The sequence below is a fragment of the Epinephelus moara genome, chromosome 19, assembly GCF_006386435.1.
Source record: "Epinephelus moara isolate mb chromosome 19, YSFRI_EMoa_1.0, whole genome shotgun sequence".
NCBI classification, from domain to species: Eukaryota; Metazoa; Chordata; class Actinopteri; order Perciformes; family Serranidae; genus Epinephelus; species Epinephelus moara.
Window position 1 is genome coordinate 15,159,425 of NC_065524.1, and position 16,584 is coordinate 15,176,008.

Genomic DNA, 16,584 nt, shown 5'->3' on the forward strand with positions numbered 1-16,584 from the left:
TTAAAACTGAATCCATTATAGAAAAACAGATAACACTCCCACAATTCAATACCAGCATTGTATGACCAAAACAGGAAATATGGAACATGTTGACTGCAGGACATATATCACTTCAGAGTGGAATAATTGAACGGTTCACAATGAGGAGAGTCCATTAATCGATACCATGTGTGATTCTGAATGATAGCCGCTTTGCTAATAGAGCTGACAAGCTCATTTGAATTACGGCTGAATTACTGGAGGAATGTTGATCTCAGCGAGAACAATAGGTCTGATCCTGTTCCAGGGAACATAGCCGTTTTATAAGCATATGTAATTACTTAGAGGTTACATATGATGTCTATATTTTAGAGACAGAGGATAGAAGCATTGAGATAATGCATAATGTGCTGCATAATTCCCTTGACCTTGCCCTGACTATTTTATTGCATGGCTCTCCTCAAAATCTTTGATTGGCCTGCCCCTCACATCTCACCTCCACTCTCTTCACTACCCGTTAAGCCCACTCCCCCCTCAGGTATTTGAATATGGATACCATATTTCACTGTGTTATTGGCCTCCTTCTCCCCTCCCGTCCTTCATTACAAATGATCTCTCAGCACTAATGAGTACATGTCTAAAAATACCCTCCTTGTCCAGAGAGCTGGATGTGTTGTGGTGCGTATTGGGCTTTAACAGATGTTAATGGTTATGGAACATCAGAGTGGTGTAATGAATGGAGGCACGGCTACTCTGACTTCATTTAGAGAGAATATTTTAAAATTCAACATGCATCCGCACCCACCCACTGAAATTCCGCAGCCATGGATTCAGTTTAGGCGCCCCCTGCACCCCTCCTGGCTACCTTTTTAACATACCGGTGGTGTTCACCGTTGCCATGGTAACACCGCATGACCTTTCCGGGGAGGTCGAGCTCATGTCAGTGTGTTGCTCGAAAGATTCCATTCCAACTCTCCACCCATTGGTGGTCTTTGCAGTTGGAAATGTTCTCGGGTTTGACAGATGAGGGAAATGTTCCAACTGGACTTGTCTCATAGTGAAAGAAAACATAAGGTGATGGATGGAGCCGTCACCACCCTCATCTAATTAACTGACAGGGTCCCCTCATTGCCTGCATGAAGTTCCAATGACTCAATTCATGGAGAAATGTGTGGGCATGGCCATATTTGCTTTTGCCAACCTTTCCAACGAGGGAAAAAGAAACATACTTGAATTAAGTTTATCTTCACTTGAGATAGATTGTCAGTTAATATCGGAGAGGGGACAACTCAGACAAACCCAACAGCAAGCCAGTACTGTAGGCAAGTATTTACTCAGCAGCTGGTTGTTGCCTTTAACTGGTATACAACAAATGCTGGAAGCTTCACTTGTTGCTAAATTCCAAGTGCTTATCAGTTTCAGAAACAATTAAACCTTTTGGGAAATTTCCCCTTTGAATTGTGTTTCACATCGCTGCTCTTCGTGATTGGTGTTGGGTTCAATTTAGTTTAATGGGAGGTTAATATCAAGTGTCAAGAGGACCATTCAGTCATGAAACTAAAATTGGGTTAAGGCTAAGTACCACAGAAGTCAATGGGTTAGGATTGGGGTTAAAATTTGGTCTTGGGCCTGGAGTCTGGAAGCTTTTTAGTTTAGCTTAGCATAATGATTAGCAGCAGTGGGAAGCAGCTTGCCCTGTTCTCACCATCACCAGCTGACACAATGTATCTAGCTCAATCAATACTAAAAAAGACTAATATAATGCCATCAATAAAGGGCTAGGATTTAAGGGATAGTCACTTGCTGAAACTATTTCATTACTAATAAAACCTCAAGACAACAAGGCTATTGTCATCTTCCTAGGAAACACGCTCAAGCAGGGGACGCTGCACATTAAGTGCTCTGTGAATCAATAAACTGTGAAGAAATAGTCCAGGACATTCTTTACATTTCTGGTTGTGAATGGTTTAAACCAGTGAGCTACAAAGTCTTAACTAAAGATTGGATAAAATGAATGGACATAGCTACTGTTACATCACCCATTGGTTTGTAGATTCCCATTCCGATACCTCAAGTTCGGCATTTTGGCCATCGCAATCTTGAAATTTTAGAGCCAGAAGTGACCATATTTGGACATGAGGGTGAAGCTGTTGAGAAGTGAGGGGTGGATTTGACTCATAGACTGTAGTGAGGTCTTGCAGGCAGCCTGTCAGTCAAAGGGGGCACGTCCTTTATTATGCGTACCTTTAAGCTACTTTTTTTTTTTTTTTATAACTCTTCCGTTTGCATATTAGGAAGTTGTCATGAATGGTCAAATTAGCTATAGAGACCAAAACTGTTTTTGTACCAGGCTGCAAACGTGTCACAGCAACAGAGTTTTCTATGCATCAATGGTGAGGAGAGGAGTCGAGCTGCCATAGGAGAAGAGTTTAGGAGCTGCTATGGGCATTTAATGCATTTAATTCTGGGGGCAGCAAGGCTGGAAATAGGACAGTGGTGTGGAGTGCCATGGGGTAGCTTGCAGCGTCCAGGAGCACCGACGTGTGTCTTGCCGCTGCCAGTGTAGGGTTGTGCATTGAAAATAATAGGGATGTATTTTTTGATGCGCAGTGTTCGCTGCTGTTGTGTTTTGGACGGCGGCCTGTGGCGAGCAACAGCTACAACAGCTTAGTTTCTGACTGATATGACATTGCTGGGATGGATGTATCACTTGCTACTGAGTGGTTACCACTTGCGGTTGTGTACCTCCACCAACCATTCATGTTGTAGTTTACATCCATGTCTGTCCAGACTCATGTGGGTCAAGCATCCTCGTTTTAGAATTTGTAGGTTCTTTGCCGCAACATCCATCTTTGAAGCATTGTCTACTGTAATGGTGACAACTTTGTGTTCTATCAAAATCAGCTTAATAGCCAATTTGACTGTTTTTTGTTTTTAGTGAACTTACAGACTATTAGACACTATTAGACACTACAGCAGAACAAGTGCAATAACGCTTAACAAAGTCATGTCAAATCAGTTTTACTTAGATATCCTTATATCACAAATCACAAATTTGCCTCAAGGAGCTTCACAATCTTTACAGCAACAACATCCTCTATTCTTAGACTCTCGACTCAGATGTGGAAGAACTCCCATTAATGTGCAAAGTGGTAGAAAACCCAGAAAGTACAACAAAGGAGGGATCTCTCTGACAGGACAGACAGATGTGCCAAATTTGAGGAAATTCCTTCAAGACGTTCCTAAAATATAGCAGCCATGAGAATGGGATGGATGGCCAGACAACCCAAAAACGTAATGCCTCAGGTCATGGCTGTCATCAGCCCGAGGCATAAAAATGGGCTAACATGAAAGCAAGGTGAGTGAGTGAAGTCAAATAAAACAACATTTCACTCATATTATCAGGCTGGTCAATTCCATAATTAATGCACAGATATGAGAGTAATCAAAATTGAAAGGATTGTCCTTTTCGGCTAAGGAGAGAAAACAAATGACGAAGTTTGGACACATCAACAAAACATCTGCTGCTGACACACTAGTCATGTCTTAGTCTGAATCAGGTTCATTTGATGAGTCTCTCGACTTTCCACAGGCAGACAGCAATAATGCCACTTAACAAACCTGGACATTACACAGTGATGCACGATGACTGTGTGGCCACGTGGGGAGAAACTCTCTGGATGATTTCATCAGGCCCATGAGTTCATTATGACCATATCAGTGCCAACCCAGCAAAATGTTTGCAGCATAAGAGTCAGCTGTAAGCGGGACCCCACACCCTTTCCTCCCTCCGTGAGAAATCGAGGGGAGATGTGGAGAGCAGACCTCCCCCTGTTCCTGCCCAAGGGTTTGAGTCTAATTCAGACAAGATGTTGGATGTTCAACAGCCTCCTTTTCTCATTTGTGGTGCTGATCTAGATGAAAAGGTGGCGAGTGGCAGGAGCAGACCTCTCTAGAGGGGTTTCATTAGATATTACAATCTAAGCTTCCTCCAAGGCCAGGGTCAAAGATGGCTCCTATTTGCACCTTATTTCATGGCCAGGAAGATAATCGACCCACGGAGAGTCCATCTGGTTCACATGGAGGTCTTGTTTAGGAATGGCCTTTGTAGCACGCAATCCAGCACAGCTCGCAGAGCCCCTAAACGAGAGGCAAGAAAAGGCTATGAGAAAGGAAACAAAGGAAAGATTTGTTTTCTCTCATACTAGAAAGTAACTTCAACTTCAGCATTGTAACCAGATGAAATCAGAGCTGGATTTCTCTCGGCTTAGTAGGTTGCAGACTGCAACATGTGACAATCTCATGAGTTTCCAGTTCCCGGCTATCAGTAAGTCTGTTGTCTTTGTACAGTCTTGCTGAGCGTGATAATGCCAGCGTAACCTCCCCTTCTGTCCTCATGGTCTGCTTTGTGTCCTTCACAGGCGGTAATCAGATACAGTGGACTGATTGTGGAACAAACGACCCGGGGCAGTCCAGCTGCACAGGAGTACGGTTTCAACCCTTAAATGATGATGTCACCGCTCCCATGTGACGGGGCTCAGTTTCACTGTCAGATCAATTATTCACAGCGTTTAATTGGATCAGCTGAATCCAGATCGCTCTCGGGATCCATTTCCAGTAACAGCAGCTGCAAATATACCCTGAGCCAGCACACAAGACATAAGGCTCTGGATCAATATTCGCAGACAACAGCACACCTCACTGACTTTATAAAAACTACCCGCATGACATGCAAGTTTGCTTCAATGGAAGCAAAGAATCCATATGTGGAAGTATACATTTCCTTCTTCAGATTAATCTAAGCTGCTCCTCAATGAAACATAAGAGCAGGAGTGGAGGTGATGACCTCAGAGTGTTGGGTGAAGGCCAGTCTGTGATGATGCTGCATTCATTAATCACACAGTCGTGTACAGTGGCGTTCGCAGCCTCTTAGTCATCAGATATTCCCCCGGCCTCTGCTCAGCCCCCTCCTCTAACTCATTACAGGCCTTCCAGTCAAAGGTGGCCTTTGTGCGGGGGGGGGTCAGAGCCGACCAAGACAGTCCTACTCCCCCCATTAGTACTGGGTTTCAGGATACAGAGTATAGTGTAGAGAGCCTTCCATTCACAAGGCGGGATCAAAACACAAGGCCTATATCTCTGTGGAAAAGGAGAAAGAGCAGCCCATTCATCTTCAGTCTGAGGATGGTAGTCACACAGGGGAAGGTCTCAGGAAAGTTGTTTTTCCAATTAAACACAGTCATCTCTGTTTGCACATGAAGCCCACAGTGTTTATCTTGTCCTTTTACCCACCTTAAAACTTTTTATCCAACATTTGTTCCATATCTGACTCAGTCCTATCAATAAGCATACTCTAATGGAGGCACATGAGCTTTCAAGTAGTCAAATATATATACCACTGAATGGTCATGTTAGTCATTGAAAGCCTATAAGTTGCTAATTGAAAGATTTATAAGGCCCCCAGGTACCCACGATCATGAAATTACCCTCAAGACATGAATGCGTCTCTTTCATTCCCTCCATGTATGTGTTCCCTCTTATGCCACCTATAGAGGTAGAACTCACAAAGTCATGAGTGTCTTTTGGCAGGATTTCAGACATGTTCTTGGGTAGACAGGTAACAAAAACGAGCCTAGCTGTAACTCCATTCATGTCATGTCCTTTGACTGGAGAACATTGCCTCTTTTGACCGTCCTAGACTCGCCATCAGCTCGCACCTCGCTTCTCAGCCTTGGGAGTCCGCAAAAATAGTCTCAAGAACGCTCATTGCACTCATTGACCTTTAAAACACCAGCAGCAAATGTTTGGAGAAGCTTGTTGTAAACCTCTTTTTAAGTATGCACCTCCGAATCTAGGTGGTTCCTTCAAACATTAGCATTGTTCCAAAAGGGAGCTAAACATGATTAAAAATCAATAGGATTTCTGCATTAGAGCGAGCACAGAGAGTACTGATCAATGTTTCCCAGAGTCTAATTCTATTAATCATATGTGCTGAAGGTTGCCTCAGTGCGTACGACCAGCAGCTCTACAGGGCGCAGTGACCTTGTGACTGGTGACCTTTTCTGTGTCTCTCTTCAACCTGAGGGGACATGCTGTGGAGACTCAGCTAATCGGCTTTGTTCACCACTCAACTGCAGCTCTAATAAGCCTATTGATCTGGATACGCATTGATCCAGTGTTCAGGCTGGAGCCTGGCTGGGTTATCAGGTTGTGTGGGTAAATGGTGAGAGGAGATAGGTTTGGATTTGCCATTTCACAATCAGGATTTTCCTTTTTCTTGATGGGGGAATCTAGGTTATATTTAAGAAACAAAGCACAAAGTCTTCTATGAGAATTAGCTTTAGCCTGGCTAGCTTGAAAAAAGAAAACATGGGCTCAATAGGCCATATAAATGCTTAACATCACAGACAGTATATACCGTAGATTAGGCCTTGTATCCGTGTCTCTCTTTATACAAGTGAGGACATTCCAGTGATAAACTGCGTATGGCTTTCACATTATGGAAGATGCTGAGGATGGTAGGCATGGGACAGTTTACATATTCAATATATGTATATGATGAAAGGGGCATTATGTTAGGTCAGCAGAGACACCCCTGTGGAGTTTATTGGCTGGCTCTGCAATAATAAAGCAGCGTGTGAAATGCTGCGTTCATCAGAAGCTGCTGTTCATTCATGTTATAAAATATGTGATTCAATTTTGTGCTCGACTTGCCACGGTATGCAGCATAATGTTTAGTAAGTCATATGGGACACCATGTATGAAATGATGGGCTTGTGCTGGTGTTGCAACATTGCAGCATGGACATTTTCCTGATTTCATGAACACATGCCCTGATTCTCTAAGATTTTTAGCCAGGCTAGCTGTGTGGCTCTGTGATGGCGATCTTTGTTTTGGTAGCTGGTTGCTCTGTCCACCATTTTGGTCCAGACTGAAATATCTCAACTACTATTGGATGATGGTACAGACATTTATGGTACCCAGAGGATGAATCCTACTGGCTTTGGTGAATAGTTGAATTTTCATCAAGGGTCACTCAAGGATGACATTTGTGGTTTTGTGTGAAATGTCTCAGCAACTTTTGGATGGATTACCATGAAATTTGGTATTTTAAAATTAAAAAATTGATGAATCTGTCAGAATGGATTGTGCTAACTTTGTGACTCATTTAACTTTTCATATAGTGCCATCGTTCAGAGATTTTTGCAAAACTCATGACATTCCCGTTAGCCTCAGCTGAACTTTGTAGTAAAGAGTGGGTCAACCCACAACCACTGGTCGGGCAGGCCAGGTAAGCTTGTTAAAAAAAATTCATGTTTAGGGCTGGCAGGATATTAATTGACAAAGCAGCGTTGTAAATAAGTTGTTATTAACTTACAGACGCATTGTGCAATAGTCCACCTTCCACCTTCTCTTCCACTCTCTCCGTCTCTCTCTCTCTCTCTCTTGAACACCCAGAGCAAGTAACTTTATCATCAGCTCTGCTGTGCTCAGGGTTTTTGTTATCCAGTTTTTGAACAGAAAAATCTGTTGAAGTCAGACATATTTAAATCTCCTTGTCATGTCTGGTAAAAATTGCCTATTTCTCTCTGAGAACATGTAGGCCTAACACCATGTCCTAACAGCAAGTAACCACAATGTCCACAATGAATCCGTTTAATATGCATTTCTGTTATGTAAACAAACCACGCAGGATAGCCGCCTGACTCAAGACTTAAGATGTAACCACTTAAAAGATGGTTGAGTACCTGCTGTCTTTTTGTTTGTACTTTTTAAACAGAAAAGACACGTTTCAGATTGTGATATTTACTGGACATCACATACAATAAAGCCAACAGCAAGTAGATTATTGGTGATGGTCATTACCAGAAACTTTCAGCTCTGGTTTGCGAGTTGGGCTTGGGGCACGCATATGTTTGCGGGTCGGGCAAGGTGGATTGGCTGTCATAATGAGCTGGGTTAGTGCGAGTTTAAAAAACCCTGAGTACCCCTAGTAAAAAAAAAAAAACTGGTACTTTGTATTTGGGCTTATTAGAAAATGTTAGCATGCTAACATGCTCAACTAAGAGGGTAAACATGGTAAAAAATTATACCTGCTAAACATGAGCATGTTAGCATTGTCATTGTGAGTATGGTAACACGGTGAAATTAGCCTTTAGCTCAAAACCTGATATGTAGACTCTTGAACAAAAAGTAGAGGCCACATTGAATAGTTCCTTGATGCTGTGCTAAGACTGTTGGTGAACTCATGACTAACGCTAAACATGACAAAATGTGCCGCCTATTTTTGAGCACTTACATAAACATTCTCTGCTGTGCCCTGAGCCCTGACAAGTCTATTTCAATGCATCCTGCCAGAAAAGGCTCTGGGACTGGGCTGCTGTCAGTGCTGCACACACATTATGGGAGAATACTCAAAAACAGAATGACTCACTGACTGATTGGTCAGGGGAATGAGTTTCCTCTGAAAATCATCTCAGCGGAGCCACACCTTGTTTACTCATGGCTGTGCTCCCCTCTCCTGACCGGCATTCACAAGGAAAATGATTGCTGCCTCACATACAGTAACACAGTCATCATCATAGCTGTGATGTTAACAGCACTTCCCCAGACAAAAAAAAACACTCAGCTCTTTCGTAACAAACATGACCTGACAGGAGTAAAGGCTGAGATAAGGGAGCGAGGGTAGTCAGAGCTGACATTGGGTTAAATACATTCAAGTTGCAGAAGTGAATTAGGGCAAAAAGGGAGCTCAAATGGAACAGACAAGCCTCGGCTCCTCCAGGGCGATTATGAAACTAGCCTTTACAGTGAAATGACTCTCCATTCCGATGTTTTCATGAAACATTTCTATTTCTGGACTATCCTCCCCTCACCCTCGCTAACCAAGCACACAAACATCGGAACATACTCAGCACATTGGACATCACTCCGAGGGTTATTGTGGATGGCAGATGTAGCCAGCAAAACATGCAAAGAGTGCACAAGAGTTTGTTCCTCTGATAAGGGGGCATGCACTCTCATACGTAAATATGCACAAAGGTAAAGTCCAAAACAGTAGAGGCACTTTGTAAATCAGTGAGATTGAGAGAAGCAGATTTTTGTTTTTTTGTGTATTCCTTGTACACACACTGGCACAAAGTACAATCTTTTCCTGGTGTTCACATGAAAGACTGTAATCAAGGTTGAGTAACATTTGCATTGCGTAATTTTTCTTTGTTTTCTCCAGGACCGATGTGGAAACTGTACTGAACAAAAAGTCATACAACAGCTATGTCGAATTCCCACTCCCATCTCCCACAAAGCACAACAAATCCCACCCCCTCATGCTGATGCACACACTCTCTCTTGGCCCCGTGGCAACAAATACTTCATGTTCGCCTTACAGAGTGAGATCACCAGTCTGTGTGTGTATGTGTTGCAAATATTCTCAGCTCCCCCAGCCAAGTCTGCCCTGCCCCCGTCAGACAGCAAAACGCTTGCATGTGTAATTTTTGGCCCGGAGGGTCGACGAATGAAAAAGTAACAGTTGGTGTGCATGTGTGCGTTGTCTACTTGTGCCAACGTGTTTTTCTGTTTCTCTTATTTGTGGATGTGTGTGAGCCTGGAATGCTTTGTGTTTTTGGGTAGCGAATCTCTGAGTGCTCTCTAGCCGCCGCCTCAGAGCAGGTCAGAGGTCACGGCGCATATTGTCCCAATATGGAAACCGCTCTTCCAGCTCTGCAGCACAAAGGCTGGCCACACTGAGCTCTTTGTCGCGACTGCCAAAGACCCAAGTCAGGTCAACAGCACTGCCTCCGAACCAATTAACAAAAGATTTTTCTTTTGTGTCTGAAATACACACAAATAAGCATGCATTTTATACACCAACTGCAAGAGAAAAAAAATACAAAAACACTACTGAATCTTACGCTCTTTGTCTGTAATCTTTAAAATAGCATCAGAACCATCTGGCTCAGCTCCAGCTGTTATGAGAGGATGGAGAGGAAGAGATGGAGTTGCTAGGAAGAGGGTGGGGGGGGTGGTGAATAAAAGGATGGAAACGGAGGGAGAGCTACCGAGGAGGAGGGGGATCTGCTGTAAAATCCTGTTATGCAACCCCTTTTCTGTGGCTGGCGTATTGCATCTGTTAAAAATGGAGGAGAAAAACAGCTTTGCAATTAGCGCTCGGTGTCCTGAGGGTCCTGGTCTCCCCCAATCACATCGCTCTGTCCTGCTCTCCCCAGCGTGCGTGTTGCTAAGCAGATGATGTGACTCAGGAACACACACTGCTATTCTTATAGTGTCAGCGTGGAGCAGACACACTGATAGCAAAGCTCTGACTCTGCCTGCATGCGCGGTGATGTTTACTGGAACAGACCAGTCTTGCAAATTAAACCAAGCTGGGTTGTTGTTTTCTCTGCCTCGGCTGCTCCCAAAAGGGCTGTGAGAGTCAGAGATTTGGATGAAGTTTTGAGACCCTTTTTTCTTATATTCTGGGCACAGTCAAGGTTTACAGCAACTTAGGGTGTGGTCTCCATACACGGGTGCTTCCTCTGTGGGGTGTTTATGGGTCTGGCCCTGTTTCCTGACTGTTTCAGATAAGGACCACCCACCAAGGCCTCATCACTCCAAATCCGTCAGCAGTTAATGATCCCTGGGGAGGCTCCAACATTCTTACAGCGGAGCAGTGATGTAATTACTCAGCATTTATCAAAGTCTCCAGTAACATGATCGCTAAGAGAATCATAAACAGCAATATATAATAGCAGAGAAGTGTTTGCTTTTGCTCGACGCCTTGTTAACACACCATTTTATATACTGTGGTAACCGTTTTCATAAATACAACACGGAAATATGCGTCCCCCTCAGGGCACGGAGTTAAGAGGGGGAAAATATGTCAGGTTCAGACAACCTAGCTCAGGCAAGGCCTTTTATCTTCATTGTTCCACTAATTGTTATAGAGTTCTTTTCAGAGGTTAATCCGAGCTGAAACTAGGCGGGTGTGTAATCAGAGCCTGAAAAGATTGGATGTTGAGGTTGTTAAATTAGGTCAGGCAGCACTAAAATGATGCCTTGCAGAAGCACTCAAGAGAAGGAAAATGCTCTATCTGCTGCTTGTATAAAAAGAAAGAGGACGCAGAGGCTGTATTTCATTGTTCCACATGGCCACGGCTAATGGTCTCCATCCCTAGTGTGAATGGAAGGTATTTGTGCGAGAGTGTGATGCATTATTTAAGAGTAAACACGGTGGAGACAGAGAGGCCCAGCGGTGGTGGGGTAGTATTGATTGTGACAGGCCAGAGGAGACATGCACACCTCTCTTAAGTGTCTGGGGCTTCTCACAATGCCCCCACAAATCAACTTTTATTGCTCCGGCTTTGGAGTCTCCACAGTCAGCAGCCTATCAGGCAAAGCAGCTTAGCAGAGATAGCCTGCAGCAGTCCCACAGTGGGCTTTAACGCTATCAATCGATCATTCATCACTAGTCCCTAAGAAACAAAAACAAGCAGCCAAAAGACAACCAGGGGAGGGAGGCGGCTGAACTGGACTGTGTCACACAGCTCTTGGCTGGGTGGAAAAACCCTGTCAGGTTTTATTTGGGAACAGTCCACGTCCTGTTCTGTGCAGCACAAATTGAAACATTTGAGGAGGAGAGGGAGAAGAAAAGTAATGAGAAAAACTTTCTGAAAGAGGTCGAATGAAATGTGGCCCCCCCGGTGCCCCCCTCTCCTCCCTCTTCCAGCCCTCCTGCACATTCCTCTCCCCTCAGCAGATCTGGCATGCCCCACAGGAGGCGGCGGCAGCAGCAGCACAGTAATCTTTTCAAAAGGGCGGATTTGAGCGGCCGCCAGGGCAGCCGGCCAACTATTTCTCATTTGGAGCTGGCCTGGAGATGACCCTCCTGTTGGAGCCCCACTCTCAGGAAAAACAAAAACGCCAGCACCGAGTAAGGGAGCGCCTTGGCAACGCTGGAGAGCCAGGAACAGACTAGCAAAAGGAAAACAGGGAAACCGCAGGCCTGCTCTCAGGAACATCTGCACCGCCTTCCTGTGTAAAAAGAAAAAAATTAAACTTAATACTGTCTGCATGAGCCCAAGGGACTGAACAAAAACATGGGAGGGCTGTGTTTCATTCTTTTTTTTCTTGGAACTCTGTCTGCATGTCTTTTTTTTCTCTTTGTCCATTTCCCTCTCTGTCTAACAATTTCCCGAGCCCAACAACCCCCCCATCCTCTCTTCCCTCTCCGCAGCCCTCCACTGAGCCCTGGCCTCTTGCACTTTCGGTGGAAGCCCACCCTTGGCTTGGGAGGAGCTGGTCTGGGTCCCTGTTATGCTTGCTCAATGATGGATGGACAGGAAAACTAAGAATCCAAGTCCAGCATTCCTGCTTTTACAGTGGGGTGAGCGGGTGGAGGGAAAAGAGGGGGGGAATTCCTGAGCGTCTTTGTAATCACTATATGTTTGACAGCAACTGCAGTGACCTTCATCCAAACTTGCGGTCAACCCCCAGACAAGAGTGCCCAGTAATTATCTGGGTGTTTCTTGCAAAAGTAAGAGAAAAAAAGCAGCTTCCAGAAAAAGTGAAACAGAGAAAATGAAGGACAGGACATGTGGAAATGTTTGGAGGCTTAAAGGCTTTGTGAGTCAGACCTAAGACATCAAATTCCACATGCTGGGTTCAGATATCGTGTCTGTATGCAATGTTTACTGCCACACTCAGCCCTTACTTGGCCACTGGGCCAATAAGACGCCCCTGTGGCCAGCTTTAGGGAGGGTGAAGGGGACGACAACAAAGAAAGCCCTTATGTTTTCCCTCTAAAATCCGTCTCTCACCCCGCCCCACACACACATACACACCACTCCAAAAAAACAAAAAAAACAACGCTCCAGTAAAAACTCATCACACATCTGCCAGATCCACTGAGGCCTGCCTCCAATTATCCGCCCACCACGCTGGAATCCCAGGAAGGCTCTGTCCGGCAGAGCGTTTGATGTTGCCACGCAACATTTGACAGAGAACAGGGCGGCTTTGAAAATCAGAGTGTAAACTTGCCTGCCAAGTTTGACGTGAAGAAAGAGGGGATGGTGGTGGTGGAGGAGGCTGGCTAGGGGGGTAGACAAGGAAAATGCCACTAGATGGAAAGCAGCTGCTGACGGCTGGGAAACATTGCTTTAAATGGGCCCAAATGTGGCGGAGCTCTACCAAACCTCTGCCAAGTGGTCAGCATTTACCCTTCTGGGGCCTTTTGCTGATGTGTGCAGAGGAGAAGTTGCGAAAGCACTTGAGCATATTTGGATTTTGGGGTCAAGCTCTTCACATAGGCTTCAGCTATTTATTCTATCGCCGCATTTTAACTGTAAAGTACGGCACGGCTCTACTCAACTAAACTTGTTCTTATTTGGTTTTCTGTTAGCAAAAGTTTTGGATAGTACTTTTTTGGTACCACCCATAGAAATAGAATGAGATAAGAAAGGATATTGAATTGTTTGCTGTGGTCATTTGACTAGTATAAAAGAAAATGGTCATTGTTGTTTGTTGTTATGATGACACTCACTAGTTTGAGAACCCTGATATGACCTACACCTATTTTCTTTATTTAACAGAAAACTACAACTACATACCAATCACTGTGTCTTTAGATAACATCATGTTTCAACAAATGTGATTAAGGGCAACAAAACAAACAGGGACATAACAGTATTGGTAATTTGAAAATGTACTACTCCACTGTTTATTTGCTTGTTCCTGCAAAACAGTACCTCAGTTTGCAACATGCTGCATGTTGGTTTGTTTACACAGAAGTTAGCCCGCAACAACGATTGCAGTGGCAACGGTACACATAAAAATGGCGGCCATGCTGACTATCTTGCTTAGCTGATTTGAACGGAAAGGTCTATTATCTGTAAAATTATTTTTCCAATTACCACTTCAGTCGAGATTCCAAGTGAACTGAGCCGAGGTGGAGCAGGGGGGAGTTAAAACACCGCAGATCAGTGATTGGTCAACTGTCCGTAGAATTGTAACTGGGGCAACAAGGGACATTGTGCACAAACCCGCCATTTTGAAATAGCCAAGCTACCATCAAAAGTGACTGCAAATTTCCAGATTTAAAAAAAATGGCAGTCTGCAAAACTGTGCCATACACTTCGCCGTATATTTGACAAAGTTCAGGAGTTCCTCTGTTTGGTTGCAGATAAAAAAGGATTTACGCCTCGTTTCCACTTATGTATGTGACTGGTGTCCGTAGATCTGTAAATATACGGATGATGCCTCTGGTGTCCAACACAAGGAAGTGCATTTCTTTATGGGTGGATAGAAACCTTATAGAGACTACCTGTAGCCATGGGGGGGTAGGTTCATTTTGTTAGTTTTTCGCCATCCAGTAGTTTGAAATATGCGCTTGGAACATTACTGGGACTGAACGAGTCATAATGACAATCTGACTGTATGTGATTTTTAACCATAAATTTCAAGTTCACTTGACAATCAACACAGGCAACTCAATTGAAGAAAATAGCCTGTTAGCTAGTTAGCAGCCTGTTAGCTAAGCTGGCACACTATCATATGGTCTCTCCAAAATCCACCACAGAAGTTCAATTTTTTTAATGTACTCAAGGCAAATTTCAGACTGAAATATTACGGAGGGGGGAGATTTGCAGGCACATCGAATATCATGGAGATTCCCATAGGAATGAATGGACTTCCAGTTGCCTCATCTCCCTACACATCCGTAAGTGGAAACAAGACATTAGGAAGTGTCATGTTGAAGATGATGTCATGGCAGTTTAACGCGGCAACACTATGTCAATCAGCTGATATCTTGCCTACACTGAGTACTATCTGCTGTGGAAAACAAAACAGAGAAACAAACCTAACTGAGTCGAGTCAAGCCGAACCATCCAGTGGAAATGTGACATTAGTGTCATGTTTCTGAATGCACCAACTGAAATGCAGGAAATTAGTATAAAAGTGCATTAGAACCAAACGGGATCAATATCACTAACTTTATGCTGTAAATTGTTGCATGTTGGGCACAGAGTAATGATCGACATCATTAAATCATTTCTTCTAATAAGGTTTTAGCAATAAGATCCTAATCATTTCTATTACCGCGAGGGAAGCTGGACCAGCTCCATCTGAATCATCTTTCACACTAATTATGGTTTCAGAGCACAATGATGAGTGTAAAGCGAAACCACGGCTGTTTGTGTGAACCTCCTGAGGCAAATGAGGTCATTCCAGCTCCAGTTTGTTTTGAGTCTTTCCCCCATCACAGTATCAACACCATGATCTGGAAAGGTGACACCTGCAGAGGCATGATTGTCATGAGAAGCAGTGGCAGCGCCTTGCGTTATGGCTCGGCCACACCTCCGACACAAAGGAAAACAGGTACAGTAGAGGAGCTGCATTTTTTCCCACGATTACTGGTAGAGCAAGGTAAGGTGAGCCAGATTAGTTGCATTGTAAACAAACGCCATCATGCACACACAAACCTACACCCACTTCTGAACCTTTCACTGCAGGTTAAAATGTCATACCTTTAAAATGTCACTCTCAGACTATGAAGCCATCATCAAGTTTTGCGGTCATGGTAGGGTTAGGGTTAGTTATTAAAGAATTTGTTAGAAATTTCCATGAAACTTGTATGAAGTCATAACCCAAAACTTCAGTTACACACAAACACACCTGTCCTCCAGGCTGTTAGAAGAGTAAAGAGTGACGATGGCGGATGATGTATGTCTCGCCCTCACCGACCTGAGTTCCATCAGCTGTAAGCAAATAAGGATTACCAAAGTCAACTCCCCAATGTTCAAACAAGCTCAGCAAGATTTCAGTACTTTGTTTAATTTAATCAGCTGACATGAAACCACGTTATCAGGCTGCAAATCATCAGTCCTGCAGCATGATAATCACTTGTAAAAAGGTGAGGTCAGATCACATGGTGTAAGATTATAATTCATGACTTGCACAAAACAGCAACTGGAGACTGAGCGATGACACACACCCACTGTTGTCTCCTGCAGGATAGTGGCAGTGGTGATACACGACGATCCCCTGGCTCTTTGTCTCGCTCCATTTAAGCCACAGATAGTGTTACACACTCTCTTCCGGACCAGAAAAGATCCCATTGTCCTCTTTGACGTGCTGGGACGCATTATCTGTTCAAGCAGGTCCAATTCACCGCTGCTCACACACAGACATTGGGCCTGTTCAACAGAGACGACACATATAACATGCAACATGTGACACACATGGCAACACGCTGAATACATTAACACGGAGTGTAACACAAGGAAGTGGGCTCGGAAACAGAGGGCCTCTTTTTCCAGAAGCAAAAGGAAAAAAATGTAGGGCTGCATCTAATGGTTACTTTCATTATCGACTGAATGTTTTGTCTCTTAATTTGATGTTGAAAAGACCCTAAGGCGCCTTCTTCAAATGTGTTGTTTTGTGTGACCAGCAGTTCAAAACTAGGGCTAGGCATTGGTACTCGATATCATTAAGGTATCAACCAAAATAACCCAGTGCCAAGTAGTATCAAAACTTCTCCAGTAAAATAATACCTTCATTTGACCTTTTTAGTCCCCAGATCTGGAAAAAAAATACCATTTATATGATTCT